Source organism: Schistocerca gregaria, chromosome X (genome assembly GCF_023897955.1).
Source record: "Schistocerca gregaria isolate iqSchGreg1 chromosome X, iqSchGreg1.2, whole genome shotgun sequence".
NCBI lineage: Eukaryota > Metazoa > Arthropoda > Insecta > Orthoptera > Acrididae > Schistocerca > Schistocerca gregaria.
Window position 1 is genome coordinate 386,779,692 of NC_064931.1, and position 13,883 is coordinate 386,793,574.

Genomic DNA, 13,883 nt, shown 5'->3' on the forward strand with positions numbered 1-13,883 from the left:
GTTCCGCATGAAATGAATGAAACACAACATTCAAATCGAAAGACCACTTGTGAAATGCTGCTCGCCAGATACAAAAGAATGTCGTTTCTCCATTCAATAGTGACAGGTGATGCAAAAAGGTTATATTTTGAGAATCCTAAGCGTCGTAAATCATAGGCGAATCCAGGCAAACCATCGACGTTCACTGCAAGACCAAACCGCTTTGGAAAGAAGATAATGTCCTGTGTTTGATGGATCAGAGGAGTGTCATCTATTATGAGCTGCTAAAAGATGGTAAAACCGTTAACACTGATCGCTACCAACAGCAGATGATCGATTTAAATCGAGCATTACGTGAAAAACGACCGGAATGTGGAAAAATCCAACACAACGTCATATTGCTCCATGATAACGCCCCATCACACACAGCAATACGGGTCAGGGAAACGATCCAGGCGTTCAGCTGGGAAATACTAGGGCATGCGGTTTATTCTCTAGACCTGGCTCCGTCCGATTATCATCTGTTTGCATCACTGAACAACGCTTCAATTCGTATGAAAATGTACGAACATGGTCGCTGACTGGTTCGCTTCAAAAGAAGAATTTTTTTTTTTGGCGTGGCATTCATAGCCTGCCGGAGAGGTGGGAGAAATGTATAAATAGCGATGGAGATTATTTTGAATAAAACATTTTTATCAGTTTCAAACAACAGACGCGTAATTACTTACTTTACTTGTGACTTACTTTACTTGTGACGCAATATGGTAGGCTTCTGTTGTGCTCTACTCCACAATTAACCAGCAGAGATCGCGAGACCGGAAAGAATTGCTGGCCACTTCCCGCCAAGGCGCTCACACATTAACAAATAACGATTTTAGTTGGATGTACATATAGTGATGAAATATTAACATCATTCTTAATCGACTTAACCATTCATTACAAATAAAATATGGTCTAAATCTGAAAATTAGGCCACATATTTTGAACGAATAATTTTATTTCTGCAATGAGTAATCTTTACAAAATAAGCACCGAAAGTGACATCAGGGTGGTAATCAGAATTAAGCTACAGTTCGGCAATATTGAGCTTCAGAGGATTCGAATTCATCATGTACTAGGCGAAAGAATGAAAAGAAACTTGAATATATCACATTTTCATTAGGAGTGCTACAAGTATCTTAAATAGATACAGCGTGCTACAGTTCAACGCGGAGATTTTCAATCTGATGGCTGCACTTTCGAATCCTTGTGACGGATGAAGGCGACTGCGAGAAATGCGTAACTGATTATTCGTGTGCGCCATTCTGCAGGCAATTTTTATCTTCAGTAAAACAATGCATCACTCCATCGTTCCTGAGATGAGTCATAATGGTTTCAGGAACACTACACGACCACTACTATTTGTATGCTCCCCCCTCCTCCCCACCTAAATACTCATGGCACCTCGGAAGCCATAGATTGAGATGTATGCGTGACCAGTCTCGTGAGTTGTGGTCGGTGGTTGAGTGGTTATGGATCAAGACTCCAGCCCACCGCCTTCGGTGTTGTTTTCATGAGGAATAAACACTTCGATACATATTCAGCGTTATCAGGGCGAAATAGGCTACTACAACGCTATTATGTACAGCAAAGCGAAGCTCTACCGTTCTGGCCTCAGACGGACCAATCAGGACCGACCGACAGCCATGTCATCCTTGTCCAGTTTCGTAATTTGGATGTGACAGGTGGGATCGCGGGTACGTAACTAAACAAACTCGCCAAATTCCATAATGCCAGTGTCTGGGTTCAAAGAGTTAGCTCTATTCACGAGCGATCTAACGATCACGCAGATGACCATCAACCTTACCCGCGACAATCCCAACCACTCAATCTAAATTTTATGAATGAAATGTGCTCGCGCTGAGAACAGAAAAAAAGAGATTCTCCTGCAACATCGCACGCCGAACTGTTTAGTGCATTACCTGACGAGTCACACATAACTCCTCTGGAAATAATTATCGGGTTATCTTGCCGAATGGCATATATCAGTCGAAGTTCTTAACTCACGCAGTGAGCGTCGGAGACGTTTTAGGAATGCCGAATTGGCGGCTGTGGATGAGTTTCAGAAGGAGGTGGTTAGCTTTTGTATTTCGGAGACTGGGGAATAACCCACCATTTTCCTAAAAATCGTACTCAGTGTGGTCGATATACCAGACGAACACTCTTTTATCATCCGCTCGGATTCGTTTGCAGTCTGGCTTACCAGTCTTACAGGCCAGCGCGATGCGCGTTTAGCCATACGAGCAGACCTGAAGGGTCAGATGAGGTGCTTACTAACATGTTTCTATTTTCGCACAAGAGACCGCGGAGCTGCACAGATTGTCTAAACTCCGCTATCCCAAACCTGTTCCTGTATGTTAATCGGAACCGGAGGCGAGTCTATACGCATCCTAGAGAGCGCGTCAGATGCTACACCAATGTTACTCATAGGAGCTGAAGCGTTCACTCACACCTGTACTTTCAAGCGGGTAAGACAATCAGCATCTTTGCATTTCACAGCTTCCACACTACACAGGTAAAATAACTTCGAAACAAAAAGAAGGCGTAATATGGCAACTTGGCGCAAAAACCACTTGAGTGCTTTAATTAAACAATATGAAATGAACCTGCGTCTTTTTTATACCACAAGTAAATGTTATTACAACAGATCTCAACCCCATTGAGACAGTGTGGGGAGAACTGGAGCGATGTATTAGAAAAACACCAGTATCGTCCAAGGAAACTCTGAAGCGTTGATTAAAAGAAGAATGGGACAGTCTACATGCGGATTATTTTTAAAAAAATCATTTGCAGTATGCCGCAGTGTTTGAAAGAAGTGATAAAACAGAACGGCTACCCGACAGGATATTGAAACATTTAATGTTCCACAAAATCTTGTCTTGAAATTATTAGTTCTGCAAAGTGTTCGAATATTAAAGTAACGTGAATATAGGACTGAGATGTATTTAAATAGTATTAAAAAATAACTTATGTACGTTATCTTAAAAAAGTTTATGCTATTGTTTACAAGACACATCACGGAATACAATACTTAGTTACATGTTTTTTTTTGTTTTTTTTTACGAATAAAGTTATGATGCTACAAGGTTAACATATCATAATGTCCGCATATTAAAGTTATTCACTGTACTTCGTTTACTGAATGCGTGCTTGGCATATAGGAGCAGCTGTTTAATACACATGTATTGCCTGTCAAATCAAACTATTAACCTGACCACGGTGGAAGCACCGCTATGTTTACGCCCGAGAAGCAGGGAGGGGAGGTAGCAATAGCTTACACTCCAGTACTCGTATGAGGGAACTGCTGTCACACGCTGTACGTCTTTAAGCGCCAGTGAATGAAGTGCCCATTTAGAACAATCACAGTAACACAACATACAGTACTTCTCATACTGAGTGCTCACGTCGCCTCGCTGGCAGCATCCGTAAAACTACCTCCCCGATGATGTGGCTTTTTTCCACAACAGTGATTGTTGATCCGTCAATCGCTGTTTCACTCGACGACGATAATTCTGACTCTTTGTTCGAATCTATGGTGACTGATTTTACTGGTCCGTCACTGTATCTCTCCTCTACTTTTTCGGCGTGATATGTGGCTTTTCAAGTCTTCTAATGTCGCTCTACTAAAACCTAATATCACCGCTGCAAAAGGAAACTGACCGCGTGGGCTAACAATTAACGATTATGGCTGGTACCGAAGAAGTTCAATCGCTGGCTGGCAGCGGTCGGACGTCTCGCGCGCAGTGCATCGTGACCGCTTCCGTGGTATTGTAGTGAATATTAACGATTATAGAAATGGTGTCCTTAGTTCGTAAGTCCACCTCAACGTTATGAGCTTTAAAGCCCTTGTTATCTATGAGGGCCAGCCCCGAACGTGCTGACGTTGTAATGCCACGGACCATCTCCGATCGTAGTGCAAGTGTGTGCCACCGACGCAGGCGCAGCTAGCGTGACCTCAAGTTCTTGTCTGGGTCACGCGCCTGCCTTCCTATGCGTACGTGACCGGTGATCTGTCAGTGCGAGAACAGGACGCGGCTGCAGTTAACCGAAAGGCATGCCGCCCCAGAAACGTGTTGTGACTTACCTGTCATTGACGCTAGCGACACCGGACGTAGAGATACGTGAGAACCCTGGTACTGACGAGGCCGTGATCCCGTCCCTTGCCCCTGTTCTGACGGCCTACCCTCCCTGCCCGGCCGAGAAATGTTTAAAGAACAGGCACTGGAAAAGGGTCATCCCAGTGTCCCACAGGCCGTACAATACAAGCCAGAACGAGCACCAGCAGCTGATGTTACAGACACCGCACGCTTCCCAAAGGACGCTGGTGTGGCCTCACATAGTGTGGACAACAACTCGGAGCCTCCACGAAAAAAAAAATTACTATTGCGTATGAAGCAGTCTCGGCCGTCGCAGAAAACTTCAAGCCTAGAAACAGAGATATAGCAAGTAAATTAAGGGAAGCAGGTTATGCTGCATCCCAAGCAGTCACCGACAGTCAGCAGGAAAAATTACAGTATTTACGCAGGTGAAGCCTATCCTCCCACAGCATGAAATGAACCACAGTGGAAAATTGTTACTGTCCAAGAAGGTGCAAATCATTCCTATCAAGACGAACAGTAGGTGGGTATGAAATATTACTATCTGTAACATACACCAATTATATGGCGCTATACAGATTAGAACAGTACCTGATTTTCTGTCCGGCATTACCGGTGATATTGCTACTGTTCGCGAGGTGATAAAAGAACTAACTATCACGAGATAAGCAGCTGCTGCGGACATCAGTACTAAGGAATCAACCAGAACAGTAATTGCATTGACACACGACCGATCGGCGCTTAGTTTCAGGGAGAGATATTTCACACAGGCTAATCGGGATCTCCGAAGTTAACGTCATCGCAACAGATAGCAGTAGAGAATAGGCTCAAATACACGCGAAGCATTAGAATTTCTATGCAGGCTTTCAAGTTAGCAGCTACTGTGTTAGTAGTAACAGAATAAAATCCGACGTAAAGACACAACGTCCTAGGGATTAATTATACGCGTCGGATGTTGACATCGCAACGTTACGAGTAGTAGTCTCGACGATGGTCACAAATACAGTTGCTTATAACACAATTATTAGTATGGGGACTGAGAGTAGAACAGCAATATTATATAAAATATGCATCCCCTGTCAAAGTATCATATTCTGAAAAAAAAAACAATACTCGGAATATAAAAAATAAACGCGATAAACATACTTCACTGTCGAAAATGAAAGTGGTGTTTCCACATTCTAGGAATTACTTATTATTTTTTTCTTAACTGGGGAGTCTTTATGTTTTTCAACAGTTAATGGAAGCTTGTGACTCCTCCAGAACAAGCAACCAGGGAGAGACGTTTCTGTTTCGGACACCTACTGAAGAAGTAATTACTTTCATCTAAAGCTCCATTTCATTCCCAATCAAAAAAGCTTTGAACTTAACGGGTTTCCTTAAAACAGTACAAGGTGAGAGAGAGTAATTTCTTGCATGCATGAAGTATGAAGCCGACGCCGATGAAGGAGATTTTGGTGAGTGAAGGCTGAAGAGGAGGAAGGATGCCCTAAAGTAAAATAAATAAAAATTTTAAAAAAATGTACCTGGCGACCACTTAAATTTTTTTCCTGTGGGGTGGTCTGGAAGGAGGTCCATTCAGCCTTGTGAGGCCAACTGAAAAGTTACTCGAATGTAAAAGCAGAGAAACTGACGCACAAGTCACCGACGTTGCGTAATATCGAAAGGTTTGCACGAGGTAGGGTGAGACATGATGTTTGTTTAGTAGCAACAAAAGCATCTGCTGTTGTTTTTCTGGTTACAAACGAGATTCTTGACGTATTACGATTAAGGATCGTATTCTTTGTAAGATTCCAGACCTGTTCTCTAGAATTTAGATGTAGCCTGTATGGAGGAAGTAGGTAGGGAACCACTTTGTTGCAAATTTTTGTCTGTGTAATAAAGAGGAGACATTTGGTGCTCCATAATTTATGCCACAAGTTTGGCTCTTTTTGTCTCTGCGTATTTTTAATTTTTCTGTCTATTTCCACGTGATAGTTCGAAGTTTTCCTGTTAGTGCCACAATGGAGTGAACACGAAACGAAACTCAATACATTCATAACAATGAAACGCGGCCTGACATCATTGTTTGACAATATTCGTCGCACTGCCAGATTATAACATTCGCTCGCAGTGTAGAGCATACGACGAAAAAAAAAAAAAAAAGAATTACTCGTTTATTCAGTCATCTTCTAAAATCAAATCCAATGGATGGAACTGTTTTTTGTCAGAATTTATTTGCTTGTCTGGAAGTTTATTTTTGTACGACAAAAGCTGTGAAGATCTGCATAGACGGTTTACTTTGCATTGATCATAATATCGCATAAATTTTTGTCTAATAACGCATTTATCTACGCCAAATTTGACTCCATACGGGACCGTTGTGCACAGCAACTGTATATTATTATAAGGAATGATAAGAAAACAGCAATCAGTTGCAATCACATAGTTTTTTTTTACTATTCATGCGTATCCAGATTTCAGCTATAAACAGCCATCTTTAGTGCATTTGCTCATTATTCTCCTGCGTGTACACCAGTTAAGTCGTATGGCGACGGATGCTGTTGGAACCTTGTTGGATTATAATTCAAATCTGGACATGCAAGAATAATAAAAAAACCAATGGGGTTGCTACTGATTGCTGTATTCCTATCCTTCATTATAGCATTTATCTACATATCAATGAAGTACTTATTCTGTCCATTATTTTTTGTTCTGCTTTTGGGGAGATACTTGGATCCTTCTCCACTCGACATCGTGTTCCTGCTTTCGTAATTTGCGCACCACTGACTTACTTAACTTTTGCGTGTCAACATATGCTTGCACCTTCCATTGCCTTCTCTAACGGCACTATCACACCTTACTTGTTCTCATTCTCAGTAAAATTAATGTCACAGCAAGCTGTCGTGGCTTCCCTCAAGGTATTTTCCGCAATCGCTTTTCGTGACCTCTTTTTCACACTCACCCAGTCACGTGATCAAGTTAGTTCCTGTTACTAAAGGGTTATACCTTCGTCCTGCAGAGTAATGATAACAGGTTTCTGAATAAAAACGATCGGTTATTTACAGTGACAAAAAACTATTTATTGACAGTAAATCAAATACTGTAATTTTTACAACACTTCAATAATGTGCCCTTCAAAACAAGTTCTTTTCGAAGAAATGTGAAGCTTCTGCTCTTTTCCCGTCTGTGCATGTATTTTTTCACCCATAATAAACGTTTTCCTTGTGCACTATCATAATAAAAGGGCGTGCTGAAAGGTAATGCCTCCATACTTTTTATGTGAAAACTCGTCAAGCTTTTTAAACAAAACAAATGTTGTTAATATTCTACATCTTTATTCTGCATATCTACATACAGTATTTGCATCTTTTGCCCTAGAGGGCTCCGAAACATAGCGTGTAACATGGCGGTGTGTAACGTAACTATGTCGGTGCGTGAGAAACAGCGTGCTGTAATCGAGTTTCGAATTCCAAGAGTTCGTCCACCCGTGAAACATATTCTCCTACACCACGACAATGCCAGATCATACACGAGCGCTGCAACATCTGCAACAATCCGACATCTTGGGCTCACTGTCATCAAACATCATAAACACAGTCCCGGCTTGGCCCCATCTGAATTTTCTCTGTTTCCAAAACTTAAAGCATACCTTCGAGAACTTCACTTTGATAGTGATGAAGAGATGAAAACAGACCTGAGGTTGTAGCGTCGTCTAAAAAGTCAGACATTCTAAAGTGACAGTATCAACAGAATGGTGTCTCGTTGGGTGAAATGTGTTCCTCGCAAGGGTGACTATGTTGAATAAAGATGCAGAATGTTAATAAAGTTTTATTTGAAAAGCGTTAAGAGTTTTCATACAAAAAAAGTCGGAAGCATTACTTTTCAGAACGCGCTCATATAATGGCCATAGAGGAAGGAAAAACTGCTCGTTTCCTTCTAGCACTAAACGCTATGATAGCTCGCTCTCTGTGCGTGCACTCCTAAATACGTTTTCTGGTGCGTCTAGCAACACTTTTCCCGTTCATTTTATCGCTCTTTAACGAACGTGTAAATGTGGACTCAAGGAAGTTAAATGTTGTATCAGTCATGTTCGTCCCGCTATTTTGATGGTATAAATGAGAAGCGAGTTGTGGTGTGAGCAGTAGCGAGCTGTGAGCAGTGTGCAGGCGCCGCAGCCCCTCGCGTAGGTGGGAGGAGTTCCGCATGAGCAGAAACAGTGGCTGTGTTGCTCTTTGCGCCGCTTACTGCCTATTGTTCTCGGAATGCGCGCCGTCCATGCCCTACACGTATGACTGAAAGCGGCTGACGTGTTGCAGCTTAAGGTTTAACAGCACAGTAAACGTTGTCAAATGCTTATCGTTGCTAAGCAATGTCTGTTTTATGGGTACGGTATTGTATTTCTTTTCTTCTAAAAAGTACTATTTGAGCGCTGTGTATACACTGAGGTGACAAAAGTCGTGAGATAGCGATATGCTCAGAAACAGATGGCACTGGTGTCGCGTACACAAGGTATAAAAGGGCAGCGCACTGACGGAGCTAGCCTTCATACTCAGGTGATTAATGTGAAAAGGTTTCCGATGTGATTATGGCTGCATGACGGGTATTAAGAGACCCGGAATGGTAGTTGGAGCTAGATGCGTGGGACTTCCAGTTTCGGAAATCGTTAGGGAATTCGGTTTTTCTAGGTCCACGGTGTCAAGGGTGTGCCGAGAATACCAAATTTCAGGTATTACCTCTCACCACAGACAATATAGTGGCCGACGGCCTTCTCTTAATGACCGACAAAAGCGGCGCTCGCCTGGAGTTGTCAATACTAACAGACAAGAAACACTGCGTAAAAGAACTGACCTTTTTCTTTTTACACTTGTATCTTTTACTTAAAATGAAATAAAATTATACTTCATCGTAGGAAATAAGTTTAAAACATCTCCCAGAGCAAATAAAAACTTAAGAGAAATAACATATAAAAATAACGGCGTATGAGATAATTACACGTAAGAGGAAAATTTTTTGTTTGTACTTTGCAGTTGGTTAAATCGTTAGAAAGAATGGATTTCCGGATTGGGAGAGTGATTCCTTATTCACTTTTCATCAATGTTTTCCTCCTTGGACTGGCGTGTTGCTTCCATGCACATAAAATATCTGTAATAAACGTGTGTTGTCTCCTTCTTCGCATTAAATAAGTTGAAAAATAGGAATTCCCCAGTTTTCACCCTAAACAGCATTGGCATTTTGTCTTCGATTAAATAAAGGAAGAGGATTCCCGTAAATAACGGGCCGCTGATTTGGGTACGAGGTGACGGTGGCCGATAGCGACCTAGATGGGTTTCGTGGGATTGCCATCGGGCGAATTTGGTCGTCCGAGACATGGACATGTATACTGCTGAAAGATGACATAGCCGTAGGGGAAGACATCAAGGATGAAGGCACGCAGGTGGTTCGCAGCTGTCAGCGTGTCTTCGATAACTACCACAGGTCCCATGCAACTGTAGGAGAATGTCTGCCATAGCATAATACTGGTCCCCCTAGCTTGTGTCCGTGGCGCGCTGTACGTTTCGAGCCGCTGTTCACGTCGATGACGGTGTTTGTAAAGAGGACCATCGACCAAGCGTAGCAAAAGTGTGATTCGCCCAAAGAGCCGACACGTTTCCATTGCTCGCTGCATTCGTAACTGACGATGTCGTTGGGTGAACTTGGGAACACGTAGGGGTGATCCTGTGGAGCTCCACGTTCAACAATGTACGATGAACGGTATGCTCCGAAACACTTGTGCGTGCACCAGTATTGTGCTCTTTCGGTAGAGATGCCACAGATCACTATCTATCCTACTTTAGAGATCAGACAAGCCTCCGAACCCCACGTTCTGTGAAGAGTTGTGGACCTCTAACCATTTAGCGCCTAGTGGTAGTTCCACTGTCCTCCTATCTCTTTCCGAAGGTGCTCGCGATAGTAGATAGTGAACATCGACCAGCTTCGCTGTTTTCGAGATACTCGTTCACAGGCCATCCGTAATAATAATCTGCCCTTTGTCAAGTCGCTTATCTCAATGGACTTCCCCATTTGCAACCCATATCTTCGCTAGGGTGATCCCCCGTCCAAATCTGCTCCGCTTCCAGTCTTTTGTTAACGCGTCACATGCACGCAATGCCACCAGGCGATATCCAGTGCGGAGGGGGGCAGTTGTCATAATGTTTTGGCTGATTAGTGTAAATTACTTCTATTTGGTCGCGTTAAGCTATACGAGAATTTCATGAGGAAATAATCGCAGATACCTACGTGCCGCAATACCGGTGTTTCCCTTACTTAATAGCCTCTGTAACTCGTTATCGATATGGTGTGGAACCATGTACGAAGGAAAAAAATCTAAGGCGCCGACGATTCCTAGTCGTGTTGAAGCGTATAACACGGCACAAACGTCAGAAAGGAAAGAAACAGTCTAGAAGGAGGCCGTGCGTTATAAATATTCATCGTGGCAGGCGGAGCGTGGGTGGAGAGGATGTTTCTGGGGACGCAAGTTAGTCACACTGCCATTCAGTGAGATGTGGCCGTGACGGCAAGCCGGGCGATGAGCAATCGTGAGCGAGCAGACTCTTCCACGGATCGTAAAAACGGTTTCCTCACATCGCTTCTCAGAGGGAGGCGACAATATTGATAGTTTTAAATAAAAGCCTTTGCATGAACATGTGTAAAAAAGTTCAGCAGGTGTCGAATGAATCGTGTTTGATTAAAAGGCATTCAATTCCTGTTGCCTTTTTGCTTTTTAGGGATCTGTTTCGCAGTCGCAGTTTTACAAGAGAAACAGTAGATATAGCGTCTTTTGCGATTGTAGAAAGTCTAAGATTTTATGCAGCCGCAAAAGACGGCTTAACTCCCATATGACTTGCGTTCAGTATCGATTAATGTGCAGTTCTGCAGACATGGTCATTACTGAGTGATACAAGGACTACTCGAAAAGGAAGGTTCAATAGGTCGCGAACTGTAAACGGCAGTAAAACTCGGATGAAGCTTTGCACAGATCTGTTGAGCAAGTATATCTACTATGCTTGTCGATGCGTCACGTCGCTCTTTCCAAATCTGAGCACACAGTGAACATGTTAAGATACCTAGAACAATAGTGTCTCCCGCCATGTGTGGATACGTGTTGCGAGGTTTCTCCTGAATTCATGCAAACCCCACTTTACGTATCAATCATGCACTTCCTTCTTGGCCGCACACTGCTTGATCAATGAGGACGTCCTCGAAGCGTTTTCGATGGGAAGTGTTTGATCACCCACCATACAGCCCGGACTTAGCTCCTTTTGATGTTCATCTCTGCTCACATGAATCGCTTGCTACGAAGACAACATTTCGACACAAACAAAGAACTGCAGACCACAGTAGAGAAGCAGTGGAAAGCACAGGCGGCTGCCTTTTATGACGAGGGTATTGGAAAATTGGTACAACGCTACGACGAATGTCTATGTCGGAGCGGCGACTATGTACAGAAGTTGCTGGACGGTCTAGCAAACTGTTACAGATAAAACGTTTCTAATTTGGTTTCCATTTCGCGACCGATCGGACTTTACTTTTCGAATAAGCTTCGTATGTTTACTTACATGAAATTTACCATTTCACTACTTTGCAATGTGAGTGCATAAAAATGTCGAACTTCGACACGATCAATGAATATTTGAAATATGGTACATGTTTACGGTTTCCTGACACAGATGCTACTGGTGCTCATGAAGAAGATCGCGTAGATCCTACTAAAACCTCAGTACCGGCTTCATGTTTTCAGTTAGCATCGTGGCACTTTTGCAGTTTCTTCTGAACGTGCATATAATGATATGGGTGAATTGCAGAATAACCACGAGTCTGCAATACGTGTTCCTACGTCAAGCTCACAAAGCAGTTTTCAGATTGAGGTGTTCGTCATACAAAAGCATGGCACTCCTAGGGCTGCCTCTCGACAGAAGTGAATCCAACATTGCCTTATGGAAGGCGCAGAGAAACTCTTTGGATTTTGCTATTTTGTCGAAAACTGGTGCAGTGAGACTGTAGCTGTGTAGAAATACATACTAATTCTTACGAAAATGGATAAAACGCAAGCATGCAATGTTAATAGCGACAATAATTAAATACGAATAGCACCGTTACCAGTTTCGGACCGACAGGCTCTACAATTAACGGCTGTTCACGTTTAGAATTACCTTTAACATCTGTTTCGCATTGTGTCAGTGGTGTCGTATAGCAAGAAACAATGCAAGACAAAGGATTACTTTACTACGTTTGGACATAATAATGAACTGAAACACTGTAAACAACTTTCTGAGATAGGAAGTAAGCTGTTTTTGCATTATTTCCGTCGAAAATTATTTTCTAGCACTGTTGACCGCGCCGGCCGGAGTGGCCGAGCGGTTCTAGGCGCTACAGTCCGGAGCCGCGCGACCGCTACGGTCGCAGGTTCGAATCCTGCCTCGGGCATGGATGTGTGTGGTGTCCTTAGGTTAGTTAGGTTTAAGTAGTTCTAAGTTCTAGGGGACTGATGACCTCAGCAGTTAAGTCCCATAGTGCTCAGAGCCATTTGAACCAACTGTTGACCGCTTTTGAAGAGGTTCTTCACAAGCTGTCAACAACACCAAAAAATAACGCAGGATTTTCTGTCTGAGTAAGACGTCAGTTGTCTTGAAATGAAAGAACAGTTCCTTAGCACAGAATATGGTTTAGGGTAAACACAACAAAGAATAAGTCGTTGATGATTATGACTTTGGACTAGAGCTGCGCTCTACCAAAACAATGGTTCGGTACTTTTTGTACAATACATAAATGACATGGTAAATCGTAGGCTATCGGTAGTATTGGTAGCAGTGGTAGGGAAAGAAACGAAATTGAATGCGTGAGAGAGAAACTGGGATCCGACTTCACTTTCTTTTTGTTTGTTTGTTTTTAACATATTTAGAACCGCACGTCGTTCATTGTTAGGTCACAGTGTATTTTCTCTCCTTACAATACGTAAATTGCATTTTATAAGTAACAAAAGTAGTTGATAACATAAGTTCTCCGCTTTTATGTAACCAAAGCAATTAATTTTGATGCAATCAGTTTAGACGCACAATTAATCTGTGTAATTATTGTTGCTACTATGTACTCAATACAACGTTTTTCATGATGGTCAAAGGCAACAGTTTCTGCTACTATTGATAAGTATGAAAGTTGTTTATGAATAACAGAAACAAGTTGTATATAAGCTCGACGAAGTATTGAATCGATGTTAGATATGTTTTTGTTTTTCGTCTCTTTTCTTTTCAATTTTACCATTTTTTCAGGAAATTACATTTTCTAGCTCCATATGATAAAGGCGTATTGTTTTTGTTTTTATTACAACATCCCTCTGTTTCACGTTACAAATGAACAATATTCGAATAAAGCCTGATTTAAAGACAGAATTTCAATGTTGCTACAATGTTACGAACGTTATTCGGATCTTTATATACCTTCGCTCAGTTTCTAGAAGGTTCACCGCTTCCTTTTTCTAGGAGTATCTAGTAAGAAACTGATCGCATACGTAAACGAAGCGATCGAAATAAGCTAACGCCCCATAGGCATGCAGCAACCTTATAGGTGTCCCTGTTATTATCTTCACTCACCAATGCTTTTACTAAAACCACCGTGGTCGACGCTTACTTACAGCAGGCAACGGTAGCCTACGCTAGGTTTACAACTCTGTTTTGGACCCGTCGAAGTACAAGTGAACAGAACGAATTTTTAGTGTGATATGCGTTTCGCATTTATTATTTTAAAAAGCAT

General features: G+C 42.3%; 1 protein-coding gene across 1 annotated transcript in view; it reads right to left on the reverse strand.

The window, feature by feature from the left end:
• The window catches only part of LOC126299302 (single-minded homolog 1-like), a 496,270-nt gene that overhangs the window by 129,406 nt on the left and 352,981 nt on the right, over window positions 1-13,883 (reverse strand). The window lies entirely within an intron of this gene.